Source organism: Ranitomeya variabilis, chromosome 7 (genome assembly GCF_051348905.1).
Source record: "Ranitomeya variabilis isolate aRanVar5 chromosome 7, aRanVar5.hap1, whole genome shotgun sequence".
Taxonomy (NCBI): Eukaryota; Metazoa; Chordata; class Amphibia; order Anura; family Dendrobatidae; genus Ranitomeya; species Ranitomeya variabilis.
Genome location: NC_135238.1, coordinates 234,452,174 through 234,470,334, shown reverse-complemented (window position 1 = coordinate 234,470,334; position 18,161 = coordinate 234,452,174). Strand labels below are relative to the sequence as shown.

General features: G+C 43.2%; 1 protein-coding gene and 1 long non-coding RNA gene across 6 annotated transcripts in view; one reads left to right on the top strand and one right to left on the bottom strand.

Moving 5' to 3' along the window:
* Window positions 1–18,161, bottom strand: part of TNS1 (tensin 1) — a 374,732-nt gene that overhangs the window by 320,647 nt on the left and 35,924 nt on the right. The gene's annotated exons all lie outside the window — the stretch shown is intronic.
* Window positions 8,120–18,161, top strand: part of LOC143784698 (uncharacterized) — a 45,700-nt gene continuing 35,658 nt past the window's right edge. The window contains exon 1 of the long non-coding RNA XR_013217872.1: window positions 8,120–8,168. This is a non-coding gene — a long non-coding RNA (uncharacterized LOC143784698). The remainder of the gene's footprint in view (window positions 8,169–18,161) is intronic.

Sequence of the window (18,161 nt, the reverse complement as noted above, 5' to 3'; positions counted from 1 at the left end):
CAACTACAGAGGAGCCACAGGTCCAAGTCAAACACCATGCAATCTCATAATTCCTACACCCTAGATTAACCATAAAGCATGTGCATAGCAAGTCCCATGTGTATTAGGACACACTCACGCTATGCTGGTAAATATCATCCAGCGAAACGCATCATAAGAGTTAAAGGGAGAAACAACAGTACTTATTGCAGCATATTTACCTTGAACCCGCGGCGCCACCACCCCAACGCGCGTTTCGGCGTACGTGCCTTCCCCCGGAAGAAGGCAGTTTTCCCCAACTCCGGTCCTCAAGAGCCACCAACAGGTCATGTTTTCAGGATTTCCTTAGTATTGCACAGGTGATAATTGCATCACCTGGACAGGCAAGCATTCAATCACCTGTGCAATACTAAGGAAATCCTAAAAACATGACCTGGTGGTGGCTCTTGAGGACCGGAGTTGGGGGAACACTGCCTTAGAGAATAAAATGGTTCTTAGTACGTCCGATATTGGACATTTGAGTCAGTGCGCACCATACATGACTCCGATGATATTGGTGGGTTTGAGGCCATCAGATTAAAGACTAACTGTAATGTGTTTTGTGAGCCTAAAATGTATACCTTTGTTTCCACCATTCTTGGAGCCCAAATATTGCAGATCGCTCAGCAGGGGGCAACAATTAGTAAAAGAGAATAAGAAATCTCATGATGACAAGACCCGGAGTGCAGAAGGGACGACTTCAATCCTGCTCGGTTATTGGTGAGTGGAGGTTTCCTTTACTTCTCTGTAGAATTAAACTGTAATAAAAGGTATCACAAAGTCGTCCAGAGAAGACACGCGGGACATGGAGGAGATTTCTGCTAGTCACGTCCCCCGCCTGAGTGTGCAGATCTCTGCAGAGCGATAATGACCGGCTGCACATTTCATTACAGTAAAACATTGCAGCCTCTGCAGCAGGGAGGAGGCGAAGTGATAAAGGGAAGAAAAACGAGGACAGGCCAATAAAGCAAAGAGCAGGAATGTAAAGCAGAGGCTGCGACGCCACGTGCCGCTGCTATCACACCAGAGCTCAAGGCGGAAACCAACCACCATGTTCACCTGTAGAAGCAAAGCTGACAATGATGGCAACTGCTGGACCAATGTATCAGTACAAGACTGCCTAGTGCAGTCGAAACGCGTCGACTGGGTCATGTCGACAATGTAAATTTTTGTTTTGTATGCACCATATTTTCTTTTGAAAAAGAAAAAGAAAATCCAGTCCTGTTGAGCCGGACTCCAACTTTTTTCTATTTTCCTTAATGTGAGGCCGGTGTCTGAGCCCCAGGTGGATGAGCATAGAGCAACTGGGTGAGCTGGAATTAAAGTTTCTATCATTGACTTACATGGCTGAGTGTGGTCCGAATATCGGACATGTGCACGGCCCCATAGAATAACACTGTGGTGTTGTCAGATCTCTATATACGGTGCTCTGCACCTGCCCTCACAGATCCCCCCATACAATGTATCAGCCGACAGTAACCTCTCATCGTCAGCCCTTTGCTCTCATGAAGGACGTATTGTGATCTGTGCTGGGATTCCTGAACCCCGGATTTATAGCCGCTCGGTGTTTCCTGGGGCTTTATACCCGGCTCTACTTCTCTCAGCGTCACCTCGTTAATTGTTAGCTCTGCGCTTGTAAAGTTTAATGCAAGCAACGGCTCATCCTAAAGCAGAGGCCCACCGCCCCTTGCACCCTGGAACCAGATTAGGGTTTTTTTCAGTCTCACGTTAACCCCATCCTAACCACGCTGAAATATTTAAAGCGAAGGCGCAATCAACAGCAAACAGGTACAAGCAACGGCTCCCAGCTCTATAGAAAACACTGTGCTCAACACAACAAAATAAATCCACCACATTTACAATTCATCAGATTATAAATACACAAAACTTTATTATTTTATTGCCTTAAATCCCCTGCACATCCATAAAGTCTAATGGTAAAATCCTGCTGCCACCACCAGGGGGAGCTCCCTGCATTCTCTAATATTTAGCAGCATTTATGAACAGTAAGCTCCTGAGCTCCCCCTTGTGGCATCTGCAGGAACATAGAATTTTGACATTTAGCTCTTGATTTTGATGTATACACTTTTTTGACTCGTTTGTATTCCGTGATGTTAATTATTGTGCATCAATTTTCAATAAGTTGAATTCAATGTATATTTTTCTGTTCGTTCTTTTTTAAAGGCTATTTTACATTTTTAACACTATATATTGGGACTTTTGATCAAAATTGTGAACTATAATGTGTTAGAATATTACTATGTGCCTAATGTGTGTCCTACCACGCATTATCAAGGGGTAATTCTGGGGTCTATTCTGAGAACCTGGGTTTACAATATAGAGTGACCTGGTGAATTGAAGTGCACAGATCCCCTTATCTTCCTTTGTTAAATCTGTGATAAAAACTTGCAATAAAAACATTTTCCAGTATTAGAAAAACATGGCTTATTTGTTTCATAAACAGCGCCACCCTTGACCATGGGATGTGTCTGGTATTGCAAGAAAGCCCTACTAAAGCGAATGGAGCTGAGCCGCAATTCCACACATAACCCGTGGTCAGGGGTGGTGATGTTTCTGAAACAGAGTACCCATGTTTTTCTAATCCTTCACAATCGCTTTACATTTACAAGGTGATGCCATTCCAGGACTTTAAACTGGTTGTCCAGTCTTGTGATTTAGGTCTGTATCACTATGTGACTGCAGAATTCTGAATCCTTGCATCGCACGTCGATTCTCCGGTGTCGCTGCCGAGAGCGGGCGGTCATGTGACTACAAGTATGCAACATGACTAGACGTGCAGGGCCTCGTTCAGTTCACTTGTATTTAGGTCTGAGTCTGAGCACGTCTAGTCGGCATGTGGCTGCATGTGAGTAAATTGAACACTTCTGATTACGTGACCACCCGATCTCGGCAGTGACACCGGAGAATCCTGACAGTGTGCACAAGGATGCCTTCACATGTTTCCACCATGGTGCATTTTTTGTTGTGATTCAAAAGCAAAAATCCACCCAAAACCCAGTATCTTTTTTACCAATTTTTATTTTGCCATTTTTCTTATTATTCAGCTCATTTTGTTCCGTTTAGAACTAAAATTTCCTGGAAACTATCAGCAAGCTGCTGTTGATGGATCTATCAGCAGTAATATTAGTCACTGATGAGAAGGGGCGGTCAGACTAATTGGCTCATTAACCCCTGAGGTGCAGCACTTCAGTGCTATTGGCAGAAGCTCCCAATGCAACGAGCAGGAATCCGGCTCCGTAGATGTTGGCGATCCCTTCGCCATGTTTTCTCGAGCCAAGCTTTCCCAGATGTTCACACATGCAAGTTATGACAAATCTTACTCAGTGCCACAGAATCATCGCACATGGACGGCGCTGTGCTGCCCCTCCACCGTCCTACATACCCAGCCAGGTGCTCCCCCAGCTCTCCTGTCGCTCCTGGCATCTTGCCCGGACCCCATCGCCAGGCCTCACCTTGTCAGTCATCACGTCATGTTCTGCCCCTTTAGTCCACGCTCCTGGACGGTGACATTTACTTGTGACATTTCCAGGCAGCGCAGCTGAAATAACGCTCAGGTCTGTGCACAGCGTGGCCCCTCAGCACCCTCATTCCTCAGTATTAGCACCTTATCCCTGGCAGGACTGGGGACAAGAGAGGGGAGCGGAGCAGGGATCCACCGCAGCCGCCGGTCAAGGTCCCCCCAGTCCAGGACAATTCTCTTGGTGCAATGTCGCAGCAGAGCAACTTTTACGCTGGAATGTAGAGTTGATTATTAACTGGGATCAGGGCCTGTGTGCGCTTAACCTCAGCCAGTCCTATATTTACAGCTGATGGCGACTGCTTTCCTTCTCTCTTCGGGGGTCTCCGTGTCACGCGTCGCCCCCTCAGAACCTGCACGCAACAGAACATGATGTATCAATTTTATCCGGAGTGTTACTTTAGTTAGTGACGTTCCGTGACAATCAAATGTATTATGAACTTTTATGTCAAACGGTTTCCAAGATCTGTGTTGGCGTCTGTGACCAGGCAGGTCTCCATCTGAAGATTGAGAAGCATTCGGGTCGCAGAGTTACAATGTATCCATGGATGTGACGATCTGCAAGCCAAGGAGTAAGTAAGGATCGCTGTCTTGAACTGGAAGGGGAGTACACCAACTATATTTAATTTTTGGTTATGTTCACACGATGCAATTTTATTTTTATTTTTTTTTTTTTGCTCTATTTTCTGTATTCGGGATAAAGATGTAAATTTCCAAAAATCATTGGTAAAAAAAAAATAAATTTATGCACTTTTTGTCCTTTAATGACAAAAAAAAAAATGATGTAGAGGGATTGATGGGGAATGTCAGCAGCTTTAATAAATTCCCCCCTTAAAATCCACATTGGTTAAATAGCAAGAAAACATGCACTAACTTCACTGAAAGATCAGAATACAACTGTCTACTAAAGTCTCTAAAGAGAGGGAAGAGGAGCAAAAAGAGGCACAGATTGTGCTGCTGCTTTCTATTAAAGTCTTATCTCACACAAGATAGATTCACAGCTACACTGCTCAATACTGCTGTAAAATATACTCCACACTGCTGTTTTCTAGTGTTTTATCTCGTTTCAGTTCTGAATACAGGGCCACACTGCTCAGTACTGCTGTATAATGCCCTCCATACTGCTGTATTCTAGTGTTTTATCTTATTTCTGCTCTGGATACACAGCCACACAGCTCAGTGCTGCTGCATAATGTTATCCATGCTACAGCTTATCCTTGTAAGCATTTTATTTTACCCAGTTCTTGATTTACAGCTACACCGCTTTACAATGTCCTACATGCTGCTGCTGCTTCTGCACAAGCACTACAAAAAGGAAAGTGTATGGGAGACACAACAAAGCAGCTAGTCTGCTACATACTAGCTCAAAGTCAAGTGAAAATTAGAGATCGTCTGCAGGGGAGAAAACTGATGAAAAATGCAAGATACAGGTCATACAATGACCAGTGATAGTGTTATTCCTCATGTACACATGGGATACACTATAAAGTTTAGACAGTCACATGAAACAACAGGTAAGCCGTAAATGTTATATACTGAGCTGTGTAGCTGTGAGCTAAGTCCATCAACAGCCACACAAATCTCTGTTATAATGTATAAGCCTGGAGTCACAGCATTGTACAGGCTGGATATATTTGTAGCCACTTAGTACTATGTACAGTGACTGCTATCTGTGAATGGAAAGAAGAGGGATCTGACTCATTGACAGCAAACTAGTATCTCATAAATAGTGAGATTGAAACTGGGGCCCTGTTCACATCTGAGCTGTGGCCCCTATTTATAATCCTTTCTTACACAACATTAACTATCCCTAGGGGGTTCATTAGAAATAATACATTTCCAGGGGTCCAGAACATAGTAAAGCCATGTCCGCCCCTACAAGAGCAAAAACAGCGATGTTATCATTGTAATAGGAGACCTGGTGGATGGAGCAACACAAGGCAATAATAAATATTCTGGGTGTAGCCGCTCTCATAGACGTACACGCTGAGGAATGCTCCCCTAAACCCCCCAGACCCAACCTGCATTATCCTGACCCTTCTATGTACGGGGAGTATTTCCACCCACAGAGAATACAGCCTGACATGTAGCAGAGGATTAGGGAGCATTCCTGGCTGATTGCTGCACAGATTATCTCCTGTTCTTGTATCGGGGGGCTGAGAGTTTTACAGATGTCAGAATTTATAATCCCGCTGCAAAAAACGCGACGTGAAATGATTGCGCAGAGAAACAAGCGTCGAAAGTAGGGTCAGGATTCAGATGAATTGTGTCCGCCAGCGCAGTCATCAAAGTACAAAGTTCCACAACTTTCTAATAGACTTTGTGCTTCAATTCCTAAACCTTTTCCAGATCTCTGCTTACTGTCAGTGGATGTCCCACCTTTGGGATCCCACCAATCCCAAGAGCTGAACTTCGCGGATGCCGACATCACTATGGATAATAAACCCAGGGTTGGCGCGGCCATTGCCGAATTCCAGTAGGACACATCAGAGACCCATTTCGGCACCAAGGCTCGAATGTGACTCCTTTCTCCAGCGGGGGGACGACATCCAGTGATCCATCTCTGCACTCAGGAGCGCCGCAGGCTAATGCACCGACCTCTAATTAAGACTGAAGTAAAGCAGAAGGAACAACGCAGCTCGTAAACGCAGCAAATTACTGAGCAACACAACAGCGGCCATTGTGATAATTATAAGGAAGGGGCAATTAGGAAAAAGGGTTATGTAAACAGCCTAAAACCCCTCCGGCTGCAGTACGATCACCTACACAGTCAGGTGTTGTGGATCTACACATGTAGCAGTGCTCAGTGTGTTAGATAATGTAGCCCTGTCTGTCCTCTAATGATCATCCAGAGCTTCCAGGTAAAGGATTTCAGGGATAGACTTACAGAGATCGCTAGACACAGTGAGATCAAGGAGTTCACAATCCAATGTGGCCACATAATTTATGCACCGATGACCATAGCTATCCAGATATAGAGGGAAAGTATATTCTACCCAACACGGAGGGGCCGCGCTCACAGGGAACATAAGAGGGGAATAAAGGGGCACATCAATTCCTGACTGGTCAGATAGGGGCATCAGAGGGTCTGTGACCCAACACTCCAATCCAATCCTGAGCATAAGCTACTATACAGAGTGAATGTGGTCTCCGCTCCTCCTCTCTATATTCACCTGTATTACAGTATTTTAGACAGGAATACAATCAAACACTTCAGCGCTAAGACTGGGGTAGTAGAGCAGCGCTCATCAGCCCCGATCCCAACCCACAGCAGCACTCATCAGCCCCAGCCCCGCAGTGCAGAAGTGCAGTATTATAGTAGTTATATTCTTGTACATAGGGGCAGTATTATAGTAGTTATATTCTTGTACATAGGGGCAGTATTGTAGTAGTTATATTCTTGTATATAGAGGCAGTATTATAGTAGTTATATTCTTGTACATAGGAGCAGTATTATAGTAGTTATATTCTTGTACATAGGGGCAGTATTATAGTAGTTATATTCTTGTACATAGGGGCAGTATTATAGTAATTATATTTTTGTACATAGGAGCAGTATTATAGTAGTTATATTCTTGTACATAGGAGCAGTATTATAGTAGTTATATTCTTGTACATAGGGGGCAGTATTATACTAGTTATAATATTGTACATAGGGGGCAGAATTATAGTACTTATATTGTGGTACTTAGGACAGTCCCTGAAACATCCCATCCCCCTCTAATCTCAACACGCCAGTTTTATTATGTTCATTAGTAAGAAAAAATTGGCTCTGTGTCTGCAACTTGTAACCTTTACAAAGAACGTTTCACTTTTCACCCCGGTGACATTACCTCTACACACAATATAAACATAGGGACGATTCAGGGAAACAATGGAAAATGAATTGACCTTTCATTTCGTTTGTTGAGTAAATCCTGGGAACAAGGACATTCTCCCCAGTGACGTGGTTGTATATTCTGTGTAACGCGATGTTTATTCCTCGGTCATACAATGCTCTATACAATCCGATTTCTGGAGGAATCTGTTGTGCACTTGAGGCGCGAGGCATAGTGAACGTCATGCCTCGTTGGAAATCAAGTATGAGCTGTCATGTCATAAAAAGTATAAAACACAATAAACAGCAGTTAAGAATATGGAAAGGTTATAGGAGTGCTGCAAAGTAACTGATGGGAGAAAAATTATACAAAATATCTAGTTATGAAATGTATGGGATCCGATTCCAATCACAATGCTGCACTCATCATCCCATCATCTCCCATCATCTGCTCTTCCTTGGGAGAGGACAGAGGAGACTCAAATGTTTCTCATGCAAATTGCCGCTTCAGAGAAAAAGAGGACTTGAACTCTATAGCGCCTCCTGTTGGAAGAAGCGATCCTACAAGTCACAATCAACCCTTTAATGAGTCGTGCAATATGACTTAGGATAAAAGCCAAATCAGTATCTCAAATGTTTCTCATCATTTAACTGTATTTGTCTGCTGACATCATGAAAGAGAAACCATGACAACATAGGACAAACATCACCTTGGCAACGGAATGCACGTCATAAAAGCACATTTATGGACACAGGCGACTGTTGTGTACATCTGTTAATTATTAGGACACACAGGTCAGTTAACCCTTCATTCATTGTAAGATAATGATTTATATAATCAATAACAAGAGTACAAAGAACATCAACTATAACAATTGATACAATCAACAGCTGACAAAAAGAGCAAATTATCCTACCTGTTCTCTCAACACATCAGTATTATAGTAGTTATATTCTTGTACATAGGAGCAGTATTATAGTAGTTATATTCTTGTACATAGGAGCAGTATTATAGTAGTTATATTCTTGTACATAGGAGCAGTATTATAGTAGTTATATTCTTGTACATAGCAGTATTATAGTAGTTATATTCTTGTACATAGGAGCAGTATTATAGTAGTTATATTCTTGTACATAGGAGCAGTATTATAGTAGTTATATTCTTGTACATAGGGGCAGTATTATAGTAGTTATATTCTTGTACATAGAGGGCAGTATTATAGTAGTTATATTCTTGTACATAGGAGCAGTATTATAGTAGTTATATTCTTGTATATAGGGGCAGTATTATAGTAGTTATATTCCTGTACATTGGAGCAGTATTATAGTAGTTATAGTCTTGTACATAGGGGCAGTATTATAGTAGTTATATTCTTGTATATAGGAGCAGTATTATAGTAGTTATATTCTTGTACTTAGGGGCAGTATTATAGTAGATATATTCTAGTATATAGGAGCAGTATTATAGCAGTTATATACAGGACCCGTTGAAGTGCCGTGGAGCACGAAACGGCCGTAGTCCGCATTTGACACTATCCCTCCCTGCCTCCGATTTTTAAGAATGTCCTAATAAAGTGATGTTGAACTCCACTGGGGTAAGTGCGCTCCTTTTCTGTTTTACTTTTTTTATAGCAGTTATATTCTTGTACATAGGAGCAGTATTATAGTAGTTATATTCTTGTATATAGGAGCAGTATTATAGTAGTTATATTCTTGTACATAGGGAGCAGTATTATAGTAGTTATATTCCTGTACATAGGGGCAGTATTATAGTAGGTATACTCTTGTACATAGGGGGCAGTATTATAGTAGTTATATTCTTGTACATAGGGGCAGTATTATAGTAGTTATATTCTTGTACATAGGGAGCAGTATTATAGTAGTTATATTCCTGTACATAGGGGCAGTATTATAGTAGGTATACTCTTGTACATAGGGGGCAGTATTATAGTAGTTATATTCTTGTACATAGGGGCAGTATTATAGTAGTTATATTCTTGTACTTAGGGGCAGTATTATAGTAGTTATATTCTTGTACATAGGGACAGTATTACAGTAGTTATATTCTTGTACATAGGGGCAGTATTATAGTAGTTATATTATTGTACATAGGAGCAGTGTTATAGTAGTTATATTCTTATACATAGGGACAGTATTACAGTATATTCTTGTACATAGGGGCAGTATTATAGTAGTTATATTCTTGTACATAGGAGCAGTATTATAGTAGTTATATTCTTGTACATAGGAGCAGTATTATAGTAGTTATATTCTTGTACATAGGAGCAGTATTATAGTAGTTATATTCTTGTACATAGGAGCAGTATTATAGTAGTTATATTCTTGTACATAGGAGCAGTATTATAGTAGTTATATTCTTGTACATAGGGGCAGTATTATAGTAGTTATATTCTTGTACATAGGAGCAGTATTACAGTAGTTATATTCTTGTACATAGGGGCAGTATTATAGTAGTTATATTCCTGTACACAGGAGCAGTATTACAGTAGTTATATTCTTGTACATAGGGGGTAGTATTATAGAAGTTTTATTGTACAAAAAGAAAAACTAGTCTCTCCAAAGAAATACTCATATGATGTTAAGAATTCCTGAAGTATCAGGAGCAGTAGCGTAGCTACTGGGGGGCAGAGGGGGCTGTTGCCCCGAGCCCCATCACATGAAGGGGCCCACCAGGAGCCACGGCCACTTTTGTCTTGAGGCCGTATCTGAGGTGTCAGGGAGAGAGCAGCCGCTTCCCTGTCTGACAGACTGCACAGTAGCAGGTTGCAGAGCCTCAGCCCCTGCAGTGTGCGGTGCTGTCAGACCTGGGCCGGTGCTGTCAGACCTGGGCCGGAAGCTGCTGCAGTTATTTTTTCGCTGTGCAGGCTCTGATTGGCTCAGGCACGATGGGTCCTAGTGCCCACCTTGCATTTAACTGGACACTTCCTGGTCCTGACTCACTGCCTGCAAACTTCATTGGTAAGTGGGGATGGAATTTATTAGATTGATTCAATGTATGCATGTCATGGCCACTGTGGGATGAAGGTGAGAGGATGGGGTATTATGGGGCAGGGGAGCATTGTGGGGGAGGGGGCCAGGGCACTGGGGGATGAATGTGAGATGAGTGAGATGATGGGGGTATTGTAGTTTTTGGGGTGGGGGAGGGGGATAGGGTGCTGGGGTGGTGAATGAGAGGATGGGGGTATTGTGGGGGAGGGGGCCAGGGCACTGGGGGATGAATGTGAGATGATGGGGGTATTGTGAGGGCTGAGGTGGGTGAGGGGTGACAGGGCATTGGGGGGCTGATTATTATACTGCTTTGATATTAAATTATATGCACTCCATATGTAATAGTTGCTGTCTTGGGGGACTGGAGATGGGGAGGTCGGGGTTTTTTTATACTTGTGAGCTGGGTCTTTTATAAGTATTAGTATAACAATACAGGTTAATAGCGTTAATACTTTAATAATAGGTAAATATTTCAGTAATAGTATAACCAGGCTAAGTATTAGCATAAGGGCACAGACAAACGGACTTATAACTCATGCGAAGATCGCATCGCAATCCCCGGACTTGCCTGACACCATGATGGATTACTATGTAGCTGTCACGCTCAGGTCAGGAGGGCAGACGGTTAGTCTGAGGATTGCAATGCGATCATTGCACGAGAAATACGTCCGTCTCTCTGCCCCCTAACAATACAGTAGCCACGAGCTGCCTTCTATTTAATAATTTCATAATAAGCAATTTATTATTATTATAAAGTTATTAAAGGCTTGGGATAAATGTCTGCAGTCACTCTGAGACTACAACCGCAGAATCATGATGTGGTGCGCCTGTCGTCATGAGACCCCAATACCACTGGTGCGATCAGGCGGTCATGCGACCACATTTGCTATTTGCACACGTCAACTAGATAAGTTTGACTTCTCTCAATAGAAGATAATTGGGAGAAGCTGAAGAGTCGTCACACGACCCCCTGCTCACATCAGTGATGCTGGGGCCATTACTACTGTACATAGGGGGACTCAGTGTTAAATATGAAGTGGGCACTTAAACATTATTGTTATAGGGGCACCAGTATTGTGACAATCAAAGCTGCACATGGAGTATTATTACTTTCTAGGGACAAAATGTGGAGGGCGTATGCATAGGAAATTAATATTTTCTAGGGGGCAATTTTACCATCTAGAGAGCACAAAGGGGGCATTATTATGATGTAAGAGACACAGTGGTGGCATTACTATGTAGGCCAGTAAGAGGGCTCTATTTTTGTACCCCACAGTAGGTGCAGTAATATGGACACATACAGCAGCAGCGGCTCAGTATTGGGGTATCAGGTGCAGTAATAGGGACACATACGGCAGCAGCGGCTCAGTATTGGGGTATCAGGTGCAGTAATAGGGACACATACGGCAGCAGCGGCTCAGTATTGGGGTATCAGGTGCAGTAATAGGGACACATACAGCAGCAGCGGCTCAGTATTGGGGTATCAGGTGCAGTAATAAGGACACATACGGCAGCAGCGGCTCAGTATTGGGGTATTAGGTGCAGTAATAGGGACATATACGGCAGCAGCGGCTCAGTATTGGGGTATCAGGGGCAGTAATAGGGACACATACGGCAGCAGCGGCTCAGTATTGTGGTATCAGGGGCAGTAATAGGGACACATACGGCAGCAGTGGCTCAGTATTGGGGTATCAGGTGTAGTAATAGGGACACATACGGCAGCAGCGGCTCAGTATTGGGGTATCAGGTGCAGTAATAAGGACACATACGGCAGCAGCGGCTCAGTATTGGGGTATCAGGTGCAGTAATAGGGACACATACGGCAGCAGCGGCTCAGTATTGGGGCATCAGGTGCAGTAATAGGGACACATACGGCAGCAGCGGCTCAGTATTGGGGCATCAGGTGCAGTAATAGGGACACATACGGCAGTAGCGGCTCAGTATTGGGGTATCAGGTGCAGTAATAGGGACACTGTTATGGACCTGGTGGTTAGGAGCACCCGGAATGACCTGATGAGTAAACTAGTAATCGGAACAAGCTCTGGGAAGTGGGAACTCTGCTGACCACAAACCCTACTCCTAATCGCACACACTAGAAATAGCCGTGGAGCGTACCTAACTCTCCCTAGACGCCTCTTCACAGCCTAAGGGCTAACTACCCCTAAAGATAGAAATAGAAGCCTAACCTTGCCTCAGAGAAATTCCCCAAAGGTAAAAGCAGCCCCCCACATATATTGACTGTGAGTTAAGAGGAAAGTCACAAACACAGGAATGAAACAGGTTTTAGCAAAGGGAGGCCAGACTTCACTAAAATAGTCAGAGGATAGAAAAGGGAACTATGCGGTCAGCACAAAAGACTACAAAAACCACGCAGAGTAAGCAAAAAGACTCCCCACACCGACTCACGGTGTGGAGGTGCCACTCTGCACCCCAGAGCTTCCAGCTAGCAAGGGAATATCATGATAGCAAGCTGGACAAGAAATTAGCAGTACTAAGAAATATATTCAGGAAGCAGTAACAACAAATGAACTAGCAAAGACTTAGCTTCTGCTGGAGTAGACAGGTCCTCAGAGAAGTCCAAGAGAGATCTGAACCAATACTGAAACATTGACAGCTGGCATCAAGTAACGATCTGAGTGGAGTTAAATAGGGAAGCCAACATAGCAATAAACGAGAGCAGCTGGCAAAGCCAACCTCAGTGACCAGCAGTTCCGCTCAAAGCCACCAGAGGGAGTCCAAGAGCAGAACTAACCAAAGTACCATTCATGACCACAGGAGGGAGTCCGAGAACGGAATTCACAACAGGACACATACGGCAGCAGCGGCTCAGTATTGGGGTATCAGGTGTAGTAATAGGGACACATACGGCAGCAGCGGCTCAGTATTGGGGTATCAGGGGCAGTAATAGGGACACATGTTGTGAATTCTGCTTTTGGGCTCCCTCCGGTGGTTGTAGGTGGTAATGCAGTTGCCCCTGAGTTGCAGTCCTGGTCAGGTGTATCTGCTGATTGCAGTTCTGACTGGGGTATTTAGGCGTGCAGGATTCATTAGTCCTTGCCAGTTGACCATGGTTGTTGGGAGGTTTTGGTCCTGGTTTGGTTCCTTCTGCCTTCTGCCAAATCAGCAAAGATAAGTGTCTGGTTTTGTTTCTTTGGCACACATGCTGTGTGCTTAATAATTCTGTGCTATTCAGTGTTTTTTTGTCCAGCTTAGATTGTGTCAGTATTTTCTCAGTCTTGTTGGATTCTCTGGAGTGGCAGATATACATTCCATGTCTTTAGTTAGATTGTAAAAAGAGAAAAGACAAGGCGCCCCCAATGTGTCACACTGTTTAAAAAACACACATACAGTCCTTTGTAGGGAATGTGCTCACCTATTGGTGTTGTGAACCAGGGTCACAACTCCCAAGACGGCATAATCGTAGCAGCAGGTCTCCACAAGAATCCAAAGGGATGCTGGAGGTAATAGTCTTAGGCGAACTGAAGACCGCGCACACGAGGTAGATTTAAGGTGGTTTATTGAAGCCTACGCGTTTCAAGAGCTATCTTGCTCGCTTCTTCAGGGATATGCCCTGAAGAAGCGAGCAAGATAGCTCTTGAAACGCGTAGGCTTCAATAAACCACCTTAAATCTACCTCGTGTGCGCGGTCTTCAGTTCGCCTAAGACTTTTAGTTAGATTGTGGAACTTTTTGTATTATCTGCTGTGGATATTTTTGGAAGGGTTTTAATACTGACCGCTTAGTATTCTGTCCTATCTTTCCCTATTTAGCTAGAGTGGCCTCTTTTGCTGAATCCTGTTTTCTGCCTGTGTGTGTCTTTCCTCTCCTACTCACAGTCAATATTCGTGGGGGGCTGCCTATCCTTAGGGGTTCTGCTCTGAGGCAAGGTAGTATTCCTATTTCTATCTATAGGGGTATTTAGTCCTCCGGCTGTGTCGAGGTGTCTAAGGTTTGTTAGGTACACCCCACGGCTACCTCTAGTTGCGGTGTTAGTTCAGGTTTTGCGGTCAGTACAGTTTCCACCTACTCCAGAGAAAGTTCATGCGGCTCCAAAGTCACCGGATTAGAACAGACACATACGGCAGCAGCGGCTCAGTATTGGGGTATCAGGTGCAGTAATAGGGACACATATGGCAGCAGCGGCTCAGTATTGGGGTATCAGGAGCAGTAATAGGGACACATACGGCAGCAGGGGCTCAGTATCGGGGTATCAGGGGCAGTAATAGGGACACATACGGCAGCAGCGGCTCAGTATTGGGGTATCAGGTGAAGTAATAGGGACACATACGGCAGCAGCGGCTCAGTATTGGGGTATCAGCGGGATGAGGAGTTTGTGCAGGTTGGGAATACATTTGCACATGGAAACATGAGAAGCAATTAAATGAAACTGAATAGGAGAAGATACAGATTAGATATTAGAAAAAACTTTTTCACAGTGAGGGTGATCAATGAGTGGAACAGGCGGTCACGAGAGGTGGTGAGTTCTCCTTCAATGGAAGTCTTCAGAGGCTGGACAGACATCTGTCTGAGAATGGTTTAGTGACTCCTAAACTGAGCAGGGGATTGAATACAATGACCCTGGAGGTCTAGTCCAACTGTAACATTCTATGATTCCACATGTGAATGGTGGCGGAAACGTGAGAAGTCAGAAGAGTCTCTGTTGTATTTTCTGCAGACAGTCCTGGCAGGAAGATGTCATCATGTCGGTCTGGGCCAGATGGAAAAGACGGGAAAAGTGAACGACTCCATCAGAAAGAAAGTCAGAGGCAAGTCACCATCTATAACTGTGCTGTGATCTCTATATGTTCTGCAGCACAGGTGTTTACCACTTTATGTCACCATATGGCGGTAATATCAGTGCTGGTCTTTGTATAGAGAGCTCCTAAAAATGCAAAATTGCACCTTCTTTGGAGGTAGAAATGGGCCCCCTTACCTCTTGCACCCATGTGCGGCCACGCAGGTTGCACCAATGATATGTCCGCCCTTTAGAGACCCACTCAGATGTTTCGCGCCCCCCCGAGCTGAACTCCTAACTACGCCTCTGACCAGGAGCTCTATTTTAGCACAGAGGAGAGTCTAAAAAAAACTAGTAACTGGGAAAGTAAAGACGTTGGTAACTAATTTCCTGTTCTAATTTTGAATAATGGCTTTGTATTGGGCAATGGTTTCTTACTTCAGCTTTTTTTCTCAGGATAAATTGCTTTATTCCTCTCATGTTGCTGCTGTTAATTACAGAGCAGAGGGCTCCCTCTTGTGGTTAGGCCTAGAATACAATCACGTTAAACATTATGCTGTAGTGATGCAGATAATATTTCCTCCTTGTTTACTGCCAAGCAACGATTTATTTCTCACTGTTTTCTGGTATTTAAGGTAAATGCAATTGATCATAGTTTCCTTTTAACTTAGTACTTATGTATATATACACATCATGAAGGGCGGTTTCCCGTAAGGCGACTCTCTCCCCAAGGCCATACTACAAATGATAATGAAATCAGCAAAACAGATATACATAGGGATGAAACACCACTATTGTTACACGCTCCTCCTATAAAACGCAGACATTTGCCACCTTGTTGCTTGCACAATGTCTCCATTGTCAAAGAATCACAACCTGAGACATCAGAAAACTGTACAGAAGATGCACAAGAATCTTCCAGGTGCATCCACTCCAAGCAAGAGGAGGCCTGCCCAATACAAAAACCACCAACCTCAGCCCGCAAAGCCAGGGACCAACACCTCACAACATAATTTAATCATAAATGTGTCACAATACAATAAAAATACTAAGCTATTATTATTGCATTTATTGGTTATACAAAGGAGACAACCCCTTTGAAAGCTTAAGTTAAATAACATTTTATTAAACTGATTGCAGCCCCATCAGGCAAAAACAACGTAAAGCAGGAATAACATTTTTCACGATAAGAAACACTCAAAGCCAAAAGGTTTCACTTTGATCTTTAGAAAATTTGACAGTTCAAAAGCAAAAAATCATATCTGTTATATAATAAGGAGTATTTCATCATTATAACCCATTCCAGGGAGGGAAGATAAATGTCAGTATACTCCTCAGGTCACGTCCAATGTGTTCCTGAGATTGTGAGTAACCAATGTAACACTCCAAAAGTAGCGTAACTGAAAAATGTTTATTAAAAAGGAAGATATATCCTGCTCCTAGATACAAAAACATAACTACTATATTACTGCTCCTAGAAACAAAAACACAACTACTATAATACTGCCCCTATGTACAAGAATATAACTACTATAATACTGCCCCCTATGTACAAGAATATAACTACAATAATACTGCCCCTATGTACAAGAATATAACTACTATAATACTGCCCCTATGTACAAGAATATAACTACTATAATACTGCTCCTATATACAAGAATATAACTACTATAATACTGCCCCTATGTACAAGAATATAACTACTATAATACTGCCCCTATGTACAAGAATATAACTACTATAATACTGCTCCTATGTACAAGAATATAGCTACTATAATACTGCTCCTATGTACAAGAATATAACTACTATAATACTGCTCCTATGTACAAGAATATAACTACTATAATACTGCTCCTATATACAAGAATATAACTACTATAATACTGCCCCTATGTACAAGAATATAACTACTATTATACTGCTCCTATGTACAAGAATATAACTACTATAATACTGCCCCTATGTACAAGAATATAACTACTATAATACTGCCCCTATATTCAAGAATATAACTACTATAATACTGATTCCCCCTGACCAAGGCACATTGCCGAAACGCAGGTAGAGGTAGTGGCACCATCTCCTGGGCATTGGTAAGTTACATTCACTTTCACTTTGAGCTTTAGGGTATGTGTCCATGGTCAGGATGGCCGGCGGTATCGCCGCAGCGGCGAAGCCGCTCGGCGCTAAGCCCCGCCCCCTTTTTGGGACGCGATGATGCCGGATGTGTTAACTGTACACATCCGGGATCATCGCTCTCTCCCATAGCGCCCTGTGATATGCCTTGCGGGGACGCTGCGTCCCCGCAAGGTGTACGGACATGCTGCGATCTGAAAAGACGCGCAGCATGTCCGGAGTCGCAGGGAAGACGGATGCGGGTTTCCACGCATAGTGGACACGGGATTTCCAAAAATCCCCTCCACTATGCTGGAACATCTGGACGCTGCTTGTTTGACGCTGCATCTCTGCGCAGCGTCAAACACGCAGCGTTTACTGACCGTGGAAACTCACCCTTACTCTTCGGGCAATGACAGTGTATTACTTTGGACCAGAGATACATAGCTCATCAAGAGAATGCCAAAAGTGTGCAAAGCAGTCATCAAAGCAAAAGATGGCTATTTTGAAGAACCTAGAATATAAGACATATTTTCAGTTGTTTCACACTTTTTTGTTAAGTATATAATTCCACATGTGTTAATTAATAGTTTTGATGCGTTCAGTGTGAATTTACAATTTTCATAGTCATGAAAATACAGAAAAATCTTTAAATGAGAAGGTGTGCCCAAACTTTTGGTCTGTACTGTAATTATATATACTACTTAGGAAGCAACACTGTTTGACAATCAATTTCACATGCTGCTGTGCAAATGGAATAGACAACAGATGGAAATTATTGGCAATTATCAAGACACCCTCAATAAAGGAGAGGTTTTGCAGGTGAGGACAACAGACCACATCTCAGTACCAATGCTTTCTGGCTGATGTTTTGGTCACTTTTGAATGTTGGTTGTGCTTTCACACTCGTGGTAGCATGAGACG